Genomic DNA, 15,249 nt, shown 5'->3' on the forward strand with positions numbered 1-15,249 from the left:
ATCCAAATGGCAGATGAAATTTAATGTGGATAAGTGCAAGGTGATGCATATAGGGAAAAATAACCCATGCTATAATTACACAATGTTGGGTTCCATATTAGGTGCTACAACCCAAGAAAGAGATCTAGGTGTCATAGTGGATAACACATTGAAATCGTCGGTTCAGTGTGCTGCGGCAGTCAAAAAAGCAAACAGAATGTTGGGAATTATTAGAAAAGGAATGATGAATAAAACGGAAAATGTCATAATGCCTCTGTATCGCTCCATGGTGAGACCGCACCTTGAATACTGTGTACAATTCTGGTCACCGCATCTCAAAAAAGATATAATTGCGACGGAGAAGGTACAGAGAAGGGCTACCAAAATAAGGGGAATGGAACAACTCCCCTATGAGGAAAGACTAAAGAGGTTAGGACTTTTCAGCTTGGAGAAGAGACGACTGAGGGGGGATATGATAGAGGTGTTTAAAATCATGAGAGGTCTAGAACGGGTAGATGTGAATTGGTTATTTACTCTTTCGGATAGTAGAAAGACTAGGGGGCACTCCATGAAGTTAGCATGGGGCACATTTAAAACTAATCGGAGAAAGTTCTTTTTTACTCAACGCATAATTAAACTCTGGAATTTGTTGCCAGAGAATGTGGTTCGTGCAGTTAGTATAGCTGTGTTTAAAAAAGGATTGGATAAGTTCTTGGAGGAGAAGTCCATTACCTGCTATTAATTAAGTTGATTTAGAAAATAGCCACTGCTATTACTAGCAACGGTAACATGGAATAGACTTAGTTTTTGGGTACTTGCCAGGTTCTTATGGCCTGGATTGGCCACTGTTGGAAACAGGATGCTGGGCTTGATGGACCCTTGGTCTGACCCAGTATGGCATGTTCTTATGTTCAAGAAAGTTCTCATCGATCTTGCCAGACGTGTTCAGTATGCTCTGTTTCTATGAGTATTTTTGGATCTTTGCAAGTTACGTCTGGGCAAAACATTCGGCTTAAATATATTACCACATGTACATCAACAATGGTGGTCTATTAGATTAAATGTCCTTGTGATCTGTTATACATTGGGAAAACTAAACAGATGTTGAAAACTCATATGATTGAACATCGATTCAATATCAAGCATTCTTGTGCAGATGAACCTTTGGTATCCCAAGGGGTCATCTGCTCGGCTCGATAAAATGGAGAAACTTTTTGGTTCCAAAAAATCTGCTCCATCTACATCCATGTCTGAGTCATCGACACCTGGGAGTCGGGGGGGGGGGGGGGGACGGCTTGATACGTTCCCCCTCTCCACACCCCCGGCGACATCTTCTAAAGTCCGAGGAGACGGTGACCGGTCTTTCATGGTCTCACTGATTTCCAGGACATCTGGATCCTTCCCTCCTTGGCACCGGGGAAAGACCAGACCAAGCAATGTAGGAGATCCCGCAAGCATAGACACCGGTTTCCATTGGCGTACAGCTCCAGTTCCGGTGTGGTACTGCCGCCGTATCAGCACTGAAGCGACCCCATGGTACGGAGGATCCATCCTCCCATAAACCAGGGAGTCCTAGACGTTCCTCACCAATATCAGTGCTGGGCACCGTGCCCCCTCGTCCCCCTCCCTCAGTCTTGTTCTCACTAGATTTTTAGGAGGAGTTGGACTGCAGGATACAGAGTGAGGTGCTCCGGGCTCTACGGAGCATTCAGCTGCCCCCGCCACCGACCCCTATACCAGAGCCGGTGCCTGCGCTGTCTATCTTGGCGCCCCTGCTCGAGCGTCTGGATGTCCTACTCGGTGCCCTCCTGATGCAGCCGGTACTCGAGGGACCCTCTTTTCCCCAGTGGCCACTGATGCCCCACTCGGAAGCAATTCCCATCATTGGGTCCTCCAAGGGGGAAGACGCGTCCGGCACCGTGGTCCCAAAGCCTCGTTTCCCTGAGCCTGTGCCAGGACCCTCTGGCCTCCCACGGCTTCCAGTACCCCTGTTATTGCCAGGACCGTCAATTCCCTCAATGCTCTCGGTACCTTTGAGAGCCTTGTAGCCCAGGGCTAGGGATTTACACAGACCTCATTTGCAGATCCTGTGATGGCCTTAGCAAGAAAGAAGGCCCTTATGACCTGTGAGGGGATGATTCTTCAGAGTCTTCTTCTAAGATCTCTGATGACCCCCTGTTGGAACCTTCCCCACCGGAAGAAAGGCATCGGTCTCCTCCGGAGGACCTCTCCTTTGTGGGTTTTGTCAGGGCCATGACTGTTCCAGCTTCTCATGGAGGAGGATTCATGGCATGAAATATTGTAGGTCCTCCAATATGTCGATGCTCCTAAGGATAATAGTGGCTTTTCCCATTCATGACATCTTTAAGGATCTCCTTTGGATGTGGGAGCACCCGATATCTGTTTCTCCAGTGAATAGGAAGGCAGATGCCACCTACCTAATGCAGCAGGCCTTAGGTTTTGAGAGGCGTCAACTCCCTCACCAGTATGTGGTTGTGGAGTCCGCTCTCAAAAAGGCCAAGTGCTCTCACACCCATGCCTCTGCCCCTCTGGGGTGTGAACATAGGGAGCTGAATCTTTGGATAGGAAGGTTTTTCAGGGTGCTATGCTCATTACCCATATCGTTTCCTACCAGTTATATATGACCCAGTACAACCGAAACCTGTGAAAATAGGTCCAGGATCTAGCGGAATGACTGCTGCAACAGCAGCAGGAATGGTTTACCACCATTGTACAGCTGGGTCTCGAGACTGGGAAAAACGAGGTGAGATCCACCTACGATGTTTTTGAAACAGCGGCCGGGGTGGCTGCCGAGGGCATCGGCGCCCATAGGATGGCCTAGTTTCGTGCTTCCGACTTCCGACCAGAGGTGGAAGGAGAAGGTGGCTGACCTCCCATATACAGGCTAAAACATTTTTGGGGATAAGGTCAGAGATGCGGTAGCTCAGTTGAAGGATCACCACGAAACCTTTCAACAACTCTCCACTAGTCCTTCAGATCCTCCATCCTCTGTCAGGAAATCTTCCAGACCAAGTTCCAGGAAGTCCTTTTATCGGCAGCAGAAATATTACCCCCCCTACCTCTCAGACTTGCACGCCTTATGCTAGCTCCAGGGGCCGCTCCTGTCAACAGCAAACATCTAAACCCCAGTTGGCCCCCCAACAGGCCCCAGCTACGGGCTTTTCACTGGAGGTGAGGTAGCATGGCCCAATGAGTCGTACCCCTGATGCTAGATCCTCTAGTGGGAGGTAGACTTCTCTACTTCGCCCACCACTGGTCAACCATTACTTCATTGTGGCCTTACTATAGTTTGCCAGGGGTATTGACTAAATTTCATAAAGATCCCAGAGGACTCTCCCCCATGTCCATCCTGGGGTTTGTGCATCCAGCAGGTCATACTTCGGACAGAGTTATCCGCCCTTCTTACGGTGGGAGCAGTAGAACCTGTTCCTAGTTGTCAGCAGGGCTGAGGATTCTATTCAAAGTACTTCCTCATACTGAAGAGGACTGGGGGCTGGCACCCCATTCATGCTCTCAGGGCACTGAACATATTCCTCAGAAGAGAAAAGTTCAAGATGGTCTCTTTGGGCATTCTAATTCCCCTCCTCAAAAAAGGAGACTGGCTCTGCTCCCTCGATCTCAAGGATGCCTATGCCCACATTGCCATCTTCCCCAAACACAGAAAGTATCTTTGTGGTGGGGAAGGCTCACTACCAGTACAGGGTGCTGCCTTTTGGCTTGGCCTCAGCACCTCACGTCTTCACCAAGTACCTGACAGTGGTGGCAGCACATCTCAGGCACCGTGTGGTGCACGTTTTCCCATACCTGGACGACTGGTTGGTCAAAAGTGACTCCCATGCAGGAGTGCTGGACGCTTTGACCTTGACGATACAGTGCTGTAATCTCTGAGATTTGTCATCAATTACCCGAAATCCCACCTCTGCCTTTCTCACCAGCTGGACTTCATAGGAGCCAGGCTGGACACGACTCAGGCGAAGGTGTTCTTGCCCTGTGATTGGGCCCTTGCCCTATCTTCATTGGTAACTTTCATGCACAGCGGTCAGGATGTAAGTGCCCACCTTCTGCTTCGCTTGTTGGGCCACATGGCAGCCTCAGTCCATGTTACCCCATTAGCCCGCCTTTCCATGTGCAAAGCTCAATGGATGTTGTGGTCGCAATGGCAGCAGGCTTCCCAGGATCTCGAGGCTTGTGTCTCCATCACAGCACCTCTGAAGACTTCTCTGTTCTGGTGGGAGAATCTCTTCAATCTAGAGCGGGGGATTCTCTTCCAAGCTGCCCTGCCTTAAGTGGTCCTTACCACTGATGCCTCTCCTCGGGACTGGGGAGCCCATGTGGATGGCCTCCACACACAGGGCTACTGGACCACTCAGGAAGCTCTCTGTGAGAAAAACGTCTTAGAGCTTTATGCAATCCGTTACGCCCTCTGGGCATAACGAATCCAGTTGTACCACAAAGCAGTTCTGATTCAGACGGACAATCAAATCGCGATGTGGTTTATCAACAAGCAAGGAGGCACAGGGTAGTTCTTCCTCTGCCAGGAGGCACTACAGATCTGGTCCTGTAGATATCTGTATGAGCGGCGTACCTGCCTGGGACGCTAAACATGCTGGCAGACCACCTAAGTCATTCTTTTCAGCCACACGAGTAGTCTCTGAACCTGGAGGTGGCGGCCCAGATTTTCCACTGGTGGGATACCTCTTCACCTCCCCATACAATTACAAGGTGAGCAATTTTTGCTCCCTTTTCATATGGGATGGCCGTCCAGCCTCCGCCTTCACCCTTCATTGGGGGAGGGGGTCTCCTGTACTCATACCCCTCTCTTCCGCTTCTCTTGAAGACTCTCCTAAAGCTCCAGCAGGATCGAGGGACCATGATCCTTGTTGTGCCCTACTGGTCCAGGTAAGCCTGATTCCCTCTCCTTCAGGACGTGTCGATCTGGGATCCCATCAGACTGGGGACCATGCCCGATCTGCAAACACAGAATCTGGGCACCCTGCACCATCCGAACCTCTGGGCATTAGCGTCGACAGCCTGGATGTTGAGCACCTAGTCCTTCAGCCCCTGGACCTCTCGGAAAACATCTCCCAGGTGCTGGTAGCTTCCAGAAAGCCTTCCACCAGGAAGTCTTGCAGGTTGAAGTGGAAGAGATTGTTCGCCTGGTGTGAGGGGCATGGGTTAGATCCATTCATATGCCCCCTTCCCAGGTTCTTGGACTATTTGTGGCACCTTTCTGAGTCTGGGCTTAAAACCACCTCAGTCAGGTTTCATCTCAGTGCGGTTAGTGTGTACCATTGAGGTGTTGCTGGCACACCCATATCGGTACAGCCCATAGTAAGTTGCTTTATGAGGGGCCTGCTTCAGCTTAAGCCCCCTCTTCGGCCTCCTGTTGTCCTGGGACCTCAACATTGTTTTGGCGTGGCTAATGTGTCCTCCTTTTGAAACCTTGTGCTTCTGCGACCCGAAGTTCCTCTCCTGGAAGGTTATATTCCTAGTGGCGATCACTTTGGCTCGTAGAGTTAGTGAGCTTCAGGCCTTGGTTACGTACCCACTATATACGACATTCTTCCATGATTGGGTGATCCTGCATATGCATCCCAAGTTCCTGCTTAAGTTGTGACTGATTTTCACATCAATCAGTCCATTGTCTTGCCCACCTTCTTTCTGAGGCTTCATTCCCATCCAGGAGAACAGGCTCTTCATACATTGGATTGCATGAGGGCTTTGGCCTTCTATTTGGAATGCACAGCAGGTTACAGGAAATCCACTCAACTCTTTGGTTCTTTCGATAACAACAGGCTGGGAGTTGCAGTGAGCAAACAGACCTTATCTAACTGGCTAGCGGACTGCATTGCCTCCTACTATGCATAAGTGGGCCTTCAGCTTGGAGGCCGAATCAAAGCTCACTCTGTGAGGGCCATGGCAACATCGGTGGCCCACTTCAGGGCAGTTTCTGTCACTGACATTTGCCGGGCAGCGACATGAAGCTCCCTCCACATGTTCGCTGCCCACTACTGCTTGGAAAAGGATCGACAAAAAGTCAATGCATTCGGCCAGTCTGTCCTTCGCAACCTCTTTAAGATTTAAACTCAAATCTTCCTGCCTAGGGCCCATTCTTTGGTTCAAGCTGTCTCCCCGTGTTACTAACAGCACCACAGTAATTATTGTGCTCGTTGGCACCTGGTTTGGTGTCTGTTACACATGGTTATGTTGGGAGCAGCCTGTAACTTGGTATTCACCCATCTGAGAGGACTACCATCCTGCTTTCATAGGAGAAAGCGCAATTGCTTACCTATAACAGGTATTCTCCTATTATCTATTCTCCTAGGACAGCAGGATGTTAGTCCTCAGGAAACCTGTTCACCACCCCACGGAGGTGGGTTATCCTGCGGTTTGTTGTTTTATCTATATTACAAGACTGAAGGGGGACCTCTTGTGGATAATGGCATGCTGGCCATGCTCAGTGTGCCAGTCAAAGCTTCTAGAAGTTTTGACAAAAGTTTTTCGTGCCGGGCTCCATCTGATGATGGCACCCATCTGTAAGGACTAATATCCTGCTGTCCTCGAGGACACCTGTTACAGGTAATGAACTGCGCTGTCCCGAGTAAACATGCTGGGGAAGTCTCTGAATTTGACCTGGACACTCTAATTCTAAAGTAATTACTGGGTCTCTGAGCAAGCCCCAAAAATGATTTGTTTATGCTAGAATCCCATCTAGCTATTGTCTATTTTTATGTATATTTTAAATTTAATTTTATTTTGATTGTTTCTTTTAATTTTTATTTTATTTCTTGTAAACCGTTTTGACAAAATTTATTTTTATAAAACGGTATATAAATACCTTTAAATAAAATAAATAAATAAAAATCCTGGGTGCTGTGCTGCTGAAGCAGCCTACATGGTCCCAAGAAGAGAGAGTCACTTAGGCCCAAGCAGGCCAGAAGGAGAAAGAGTTCTGTCAGCTGTGCAGCTGTAAGAAGGAACAAAAGCAGTGTCAGCCTGTATGGCCACCAGGACTCAGAGGATGCCTCTGCTGCTGGTGGGTTTGGGATGGGGTAAGAGAGAATGAATGAGCATTTGTGAAAGAGTGTGTGTGTGTTTGTGTGTGGGGAGAGAGAGGGAAGTAAGCTGTGAGTGGGCATATGTGTGAGAGAGTGTGGAAATGGATGAGACTGTGTGTGTGTGTGCATGTGGAAGAGGGAGAGAAATGAGAGTAAAGGAGCATGTGTGTAAGAATGAGAGCATGTGTGTGTGAGAATAAGAGGAATGTGAGTAGGCGTGTGTGTGAGAATGAACGTGTGTGTGAAAGTGAACATGGGAGTGTGTTAGAGTGTATGTGTATGAGACGGGAGAAAGTTTGTGTACATATACTGCTCACCTGTTAAGTTACAACAGGGTGACTGGACATCAAAAGGTCCCAAGTATGCCAGTAAAGCACTGACAAAATAAAATGTGAAAAATGTTCAAGGGGGGTGTAGACTGTAACCACTATATGTTCCAACTGTGCCTATCTGCAATCCTCACAGGGGGATCTGCTGTGTGTTCCTTCGCATAAAAATGCCTAACTTTGAAAAACAAGAAATAGAGAGGTCCATATTCAGACACAGTCTGGCTAGCAAAGTTAACTGGATAAACTACTAAACTTATCTGGCTTTGGAGGGCAAAACTCAACTATCTTTATAGAATGAACTCCCATTCCTGTGAATTTTATTCTCCCCCCCTTTAGGATGATCTATGTACTGTTATGAAGAATTATGTTATTCCCTTCCCTCTTCGATGATCTATGTATTGTCATGCTTCTCGATTGTGTATGTTCATATTGTTCCCCACTGTGAACATAGGAAGGGTGGGTAATAAATGTCTTTAAATAAATACATTTTCAGTTATTGCGCCATGGTTGTGGCATAGTTGTCTGGCTGAGACCTGGGGTGCAAAAATATTATTTATGATATTGTAAAGAGCTGAAGGCCTGGCTATTTTGTCAGGCATTTAAGTTTTCTGGTTAACATCCAATCCTTGTGTGAAGGCTTTGGGGTGGGAGAATGTATATCCTCTAATAGTGTAAGAGTTTGAGGGTAGAACAGGAGGACCGGAATGACTATGATTCTAACAAATGTATATTGTAGGGTGTTTATATTATATTAAAGATTTATATCTTGCACCCTTCAAAGTTCGGGGCAGCTACAAGCTACATACATAAAATCCAGACCAATATAAAATGTTTATAAAAACATACAAAGGCCTGAGTACAAATTCACAAAAGTGCCTTGAGCAAAAGATAAGATGGTACATAGAGGAGAGTGAGTCTTTTTTTTTTTAATTTTTCTTTATTGCATTTTATATATATATATATATGAAACATATACAGAATACAAGAAAAACATATTAAGCAATAAAGAATGCATACTTCATAAGGTAATAAATTATTACAACAAATATTATAGCTGCATAACTGATCCCAATAAATTTGGGGGAGAAAAGGAAAGTTTACACCAAAGGAAAGAAAAAATACGATAGAGAGGAAACAAATTACTTGATAGTCCTTACCAATTAATTTAAGTTAGGAAGAACCATCCCTCAAGTTAGTTTTATCAACTAAAAAAAAAAGTTTCTAAATGGGAAGGGTCAGTAAAGATAAATTTCTTAGCCTGATAGGTAACAAAACATTTGCAGGGAAATTTTAGGAGAAAACATAAGAACATAAGAAATTGCCATGCTGGGTCAGACCAAGGGTCCATCAAGCCCAGCATCCTGTTTCCAACAGAGGCCAAAACCAGGCCACAAGAACCTGGCAATTACCCAAACACTAAGAAGATCCCATGCTACTGATGCAATTAATAGCAGTGGCTATTCCCTAAGTAAAATTGATTAATAGCCATTAATGGACTTCTCCTCCAAGAACTTATCCAAACCTTTTTTGAACCCAGCTACACTAACTGCACTAACCACATCCTCTGGCAACAAATTCCAGAGCTTTATTGTGCGTTGAGTGAAAAAGAATTTTCTCCGATTAGTCTTAAATGTGCTACTTGCTAACTTCATGGAATGCCCCCTAGTCCTTCTATTATTCGAAAGTGAAAATAACCAAGTCACATCTACTTGTTAAAGACCTCTCATGATCTTAAAGACCTCTATCATATCCCCCCTCAGCCGTCTCTTCTCCAAGCTGAACAGCCCTAATCTCTTCAGCCTATCCTCATAGGGAAGCTGTTCCATCCCCTTATCATTTTGGTTGCCCTTCTCTGTACCTTCTCCATCGCAACTATATCTTTTTTGAGATGCGGCGACCAGAATTGTACACAGTATTCAAGGTGTGGTCTCACCATGGAGCGATATAGAGGCATTATGACATTTTCCGTTCTATTAACCATTCCCTTCCTAATAATTCCTAACATTCTATTTGCTTTTTTGACTGCTGCAGCACACTGAGCTGACGATTTTAAAGTATTATCCACTATGATGCCTAGATCTTTTTCCTGGGTGGTAGCTCCTAATATGGAACCTAACATCGTGTAACTAGAGCAACGGTTATTTTTCCCTATATGCAACACCTTGCACTTGTCCACATTAAATTTCATCTGCCATTTGGATGCCCAATCTTCAAGTCTTGCAAGGTCCTCCTGCAATGTATCACAGTCTGCTTGTGATTTAACTACTCTAAATAATTTTGTATCATCTGCAAATTTGATAACTTCACTCGTCGTATTCCTTTCCAGATCATTTATATATATATTGAAAAGCACCGGTCCAAGTACAGATCCCTGAGGCACTCCACTGTTTACCCTTTTCCACTGAGAAAATTGACCATTTAATCCTACTCTCTGTTTTCTGTCTTTTAACCAGCTTGTAATCCACGAAAGGAACATAAGAACATAAGAACATAAGAAATTGCCATGCTGGGTCAGACCAAGGGTCCATCAAGCCCAGCATCCTGTTTCCAACAGAGGCCAAACCAGGCCACAAGAACCTGGCAATTACCCAAACACCTAGAAGATCCCATGCTACTGATGCAATTAATAGCAGTGACTATTCCCTAAGTAAACTTGATTAATAGCAGTTAATGGACTTCTCTTCCAAGAACTTATCCAAACCTTTTTTGAACCCAGCTACACTAACTGCACTAACCACATCCTCTGGCAACAAATTCCAGAGATTTATTGTGCGTTGAGTGAAAAAGAATTTTCTCCGATTAGTCTTAAATGTGCTATTTGCTAACTTCATGGAATGCCCCCTAGTCCTTCTATTATTCGAAAGTGTAAATAACCGAGTCACATCTACTCGTTCAAGACCTCTCATGATCTTAAAGACCTCTATGATATCCCCCCTCAGCCGTCTCTTCTCCAAGCTGAACAGCCCTAACCTCTTCAGCCTTTCCTCATAGGGGAGCTGTTCCATCCCCTTTATCATTTTGGTTGCCCTTCTCTGTACCTTCTCCATTGCAACTATATCTTTTTTGAGATACGGCGACCAGAATTGTACACAGTATTCAAGGTGTGGTCTCACCATGGAGCGATATAGAGGCATTATGACATTTTCCGTTTTATTAACCATTCCCTTCCTAATAATTCCTAACATTTTATTTGCTTTTTTGACTGCTGCAGCACACTGAGCTGACGATTTCAATGTATTATCTACTATGACGCCTAGATCTCTTTCTTGGGTGGTAGCTCCTAATATAGAACCTAACATCGTGTAACTACAGCTAGGGTTATTTTTCCCTATATGCAACACCTTGCACTTGTCCACATTAAATTTCATCTGCCATTTGGATGCCCAATCTTCCAGTCTTGCAAGGTCCTCCTGTAATGTATCACAGTCTGCTTGTGATTTAACTACTCTGAATAATTTTGTATCATCTGCAAATTTGATAACGTCACTCATTGTATTCCTTTCCAGATCATTGATATATATATTGAAAAGCACCGGTCCAAGTACAGATCCCTGAGGCACTCCACTGTTTACCCTTTTCCACTGAGAAAATTGACCATTTAGTCCTACTCTCTGTTTCCTGTCTTTTAACCAGTTTGTAATCCACGAAAGGACATCGCCTCCTATCCCATGACTTTTTAGTTTTCGTAGAAGCCTCTCATGAGGGACTTTGTCAAAAGCCTTCTGAAAATCCAAATACACTACATCTACCGGTTCACCTTTATCCACATGTTTATTAACCCCTTCAAAAAAATGAAGCAGGTTTGTTAGGCAAGACTTCCCTTGGGTAAATCCATGTTGACTGTGTCCCATTAAATCATGTCTTTCTATATGCTCTACAATTTTGATCTTGAGGATAGTTTCCACTATTTTTCCCGGCACTGAAGTTAGGCTCACTGGTCTATAGTTACCCGGATCACCCCTGGAGCCTTTTTTAAATATTGGGCTTACATTGGCCACCCTCCAGTCTTCAGGTACAATGGATGATTTTAATGATAGGTTACAAATTTTAACTAATAGGTCAGAAATTTCATTTTTGAGTTCCTTTAGTACCCTGGGATGCATACCATCCGGTCCAGGTGACTTGCTACTCTTTAGTTTGTCAATCTGGCCTACTACATCTTCCAGGTTGACAGTGATTTCGTTCAGTTCGTCTGACTCATCACCCCTGAAAACCAACTCCTATCCCATGACTTTTTAGTTTACGTAGAAGCCTCTCATGAGGGACTTTGTCAAACGCCTTCTGAAAATCCAAATACACTACATCTACCGGTTCACCTTTATCCACATGTTTATTAACCCCGTCAAAAAAATGAAGCAGATTTGTTAGGCAAGACTTCCCTTGGGTAAATCCATGTTGACCATGTTCCATTAAATCATGTCTTTCTATATGCTTTACAATTTTGTTCTTGAGAATAGTTTCCACTATTTTTCCCGGCACTGAAGTCAGGCTCACTGGTCTATAGTTACCTGGATCGCCCCTGGAGCCTTTTTTAAATATTGGGGTTACATTGGCCACCCTCCAGTCTTCAGGTACAATGGATGATTTTAATGATAGGTTACAAATTTTAACTAATAGATCAGAAATTTCATTTTTGAGTTCCTTCAGAACCCTAGGATGCATACCATCCGGTCCAGGTGATTTGCTACTCTTTAGTTTGTCAATCTGGCCTACTACATCTTCCAGGTTCACAGTGATTTCGTTCAGTTCGTCTGACTCATCACCCCTGAAAACCATCTCCGGAACTGGTATCTCCCCAACATCCTCATTTGTAAACACGGAGGCAAAGAATTCATTTAGTCTTTCTTCAATGGCCTTATCTTTCCTAAGAGCCCCTTTAACCCCTATGTCATCTAATGGTCCAACCGACTCCCTCACAGGTTTCTTGCTTTGGATATATTTAAAAAAGTTTTTATTATGAGTTTTTGCCTCTATGGCCAATTTCATTTCAAATTCTCTCTTCGCCTGTCTTATTAATGTTTTACACTTAACTTGACAATGCTTATGTTTTATCCTATTTTCTTCAAATGGCTCCTTCTTCCAGTTTTTGAAGGATGTTTTTTGGCTAAAATAGCCTCTTTCACCTCACCTTTTAACCATGACGGTAATCGTTTTTCCTTCCTTCCACCTTTCTTAATGCGCGCAATACATATGGACTGTGCCTCTAGGATTGTATTTTTAAACAATGTCCATGCCTGTTGAATACTTTTAACCTTTGCAGCTGCACCTTTCAGTTTTTTTCCTAACTATTTTTCTCATTTTATCAAAGTTTCCCTTTTTAAAATTTAGTGTTAGAGCTGCAGATTTACTTATTGTTCCCATTCCAGTTATTAGTTTAAATTTGATCATGTTATGATCACTGTTGCCAAGTGGCCCCACCACCGTTACTTCTCTCACCAAATCTTGCGTTCCACTAAGAATTAAATCTAAAATAGCTCCCTCTCTTGTTGGTTCCTGAACCAATTGCTCCATGAAGCAATCATTTATTACATCCAGGAACTTTATGTCTCTAGCAAGTCCTGATGTTACATTTACCCAGTCAATATTGGGGTAATTGAAATCTCCCATTATTATTGCACTGCCAAATTGGTTTGCTTCCCTGATTTCTCTTAGCATTTCATCATCTGTCTGACCATTTTGTCCAGGTGGACGGTAGTATACTCCTATCACTATACTCTTACCCAACACACATGGGATTTCTACCCAAAGTTGCACCAATAGCTAAGATTTTATTTTTCAATAATAGGAAATGCCTCCTACGAGCCTGAGTGGTTCTTTAGACATCTGGAAATAGAAAAACCCTCTGACCATAAAATGAAACATCTTTACTCCTGAAAAACTTCTGAAACATCAAATCCTTTTCTGGTTCAGAGCAAAATGAGACAAACAGCAGAGATTATTTTAGTTATTACATCTACTGACTCTTCTAGGAAAGTAGTAATTCCTGGACTAGAAACTACCTCTTCATTTTCCCTCTGATCTAAATTTATACTACCTTTCTGCTTAAGGAAATAAAAGATGTTTTATATATTGGGAATAATATTCTCATTATAAGACAACATTTCTTTAAGAAATTTCTTGAACATCTGAAAAGGAGAAAGTAAACGAGTATAAGGGAAATTAACTAAAAACATTTTTTGATCTTAATAGATTTTCAACATTTTCCATTTCAGTATGGAGTAACAAACTATCCTTAATGTGCATATTCTCAGCATTTGCATCAGTTGAACTCTAGAATTCAATGTTAAAACAGATGCTTCTAACTCAGAAAATTTCTTACTATATTGTTCAATCAAAGAACTATTAGTATTAACTAAGGAGGAGAGATGAGCATTTACTTGAGATACATTGGAATCTAACCTAACATCCTCCAGAAATCTGTGAGTGTAACATTAATAGGCTCATGCAGACGTTGTTGTGCTATATCCATATTAGTTGATAAAACAAGTTAACTCACAGATCCACAGATTGAGAAGTCTCTAATGGGGGCTCACATTCATTCTGGTGAGAATTTGACAACTCTTCTGGTTGATTATCTTCACCAGATAGGCCCCCAATGGGCTGTAGAGGAGAAGTACCAATGCCAGGACTCAGAGAAGCACTAGACGTGCCTACAATGCAGTCACTATTTGGGTATTCACTACCTCTAATCAGGTGACCATCCATAGAGCCGCAATTAAGCTGGATAGTTGGAGAGGAGTTGAAAATTCTGGCGTTTTTAGTGTGCTGCAAGGCTGGTAGCCACGAATTGATGACGTCGCCCACACCAGAGTCTGGGATGTGTCCAGCAGTCCGGGGCAGGCAGGATGGAAAAAAAAAACCAGCTTCCAGGCTCTCAAGGAGGGGTGGAGAGGCGTCCTACACGCTCCTCTATTCTTCATAGCTCCCCTGAGAGTGAGACTGTTGTGACAATAAATTCATCAATTTCAGCATGGAAAAGGAGTCTGAAGAAATCAACTTCAGTAGTTCCAGTTGTCCATTTGAGTTAAAGGCATCCCTGAATAATAAATTTTAATGTTTGAGGCTGAGAACGCTTGCCCATTTATTTGTGCTGCCATGTGTTTATAATGTATGTAAAATTAATTATTTTTATGTGATAATCTTGTTTGTTTAGCTATGATGAACACCTTGTTTTGTAAATCATCTTGTGAGTGGTGTACGGCTAATTAAATAAATAGATGAAATGAGCTCTGTACAGCAGAACAGAAAATGACAATCTCTGATGTTCTTGCTATATATTATTATTATTAGATTTATATTTCCTCAAGGGTTTTTTTCAAAAAAACTGAGTATGGCTTTTTGAGATTATACAGGTAGAAATCAACTGTCTCTCTAAATGGCATAGTCAGCCATATTCAGTCGTTATCCAGCTAAATGCTATCACTAGAATAACGCTGGAAGCAGCTGGGATTGCATTGCTCTGTGCTCCCGGTGGAAGAACCGGTCCAGTTAAGATACCGGGTACGTGGGAGGGACGGTGTCAGTTGGCCGGGGGGTAGGGGAGGGGGGTGTTAGGGGTCAGTAGATTGGGTTTAAGTTTTTTATTTAGTGGGAATGAAAGAATGAGGAAGGGCCAGGCCCGGCTTTGTGGTTTACTTTTTACTTGTACCTGATGAAGAGATTGGGAGAGGGGCTGGGGCAGCAGTTGACTGATACTCGGGAGGGAGTTTCGGACCAGGAGGCCTACAATTTTAATGTTTTTATTTTAGTAAAGAGCACTAGTTACCTGGATATCTTTTGAAGATATTCAGGTAAGTAGCCAGTTATCCGGCCAAATTTAGGCCTAATTGGCCATATTTAAATTCTGGCCAGTTAGGCCTAAA

The 15,249-nt window shown here is 43.7% G+C and overlaps 1 protein-coding gene across 1 annotated transcript in view; it reads left to right on the forward strand.

Annotated features, from left to right (window-relative positions):
- DISC1 (DISC1 scaffold protein) overlaps positions 1-15,249 on the forward strand; it is a 699,528-nt gene that overhangs the window by 285,579 nt on the left and 398,700 nt on the right. The window lies entirely within an intron of this gene.

Source organism: Rhinatrema bivittatum, chromosome 3 (assembly GCF_901001135.1).
Source record: "Rhinatrema bivittatum chromosome 3, aRhiBiv1.1, whole genome shotgun sequence".
Classification (NCBI taxonomy): domain Eukaryota; kingdom Metazoa; phylum Chordata; class Amphibia; order Gymnophiona; family Rhinatrematidae; genus Rhinatrema; species Rhinatrema bivittatum.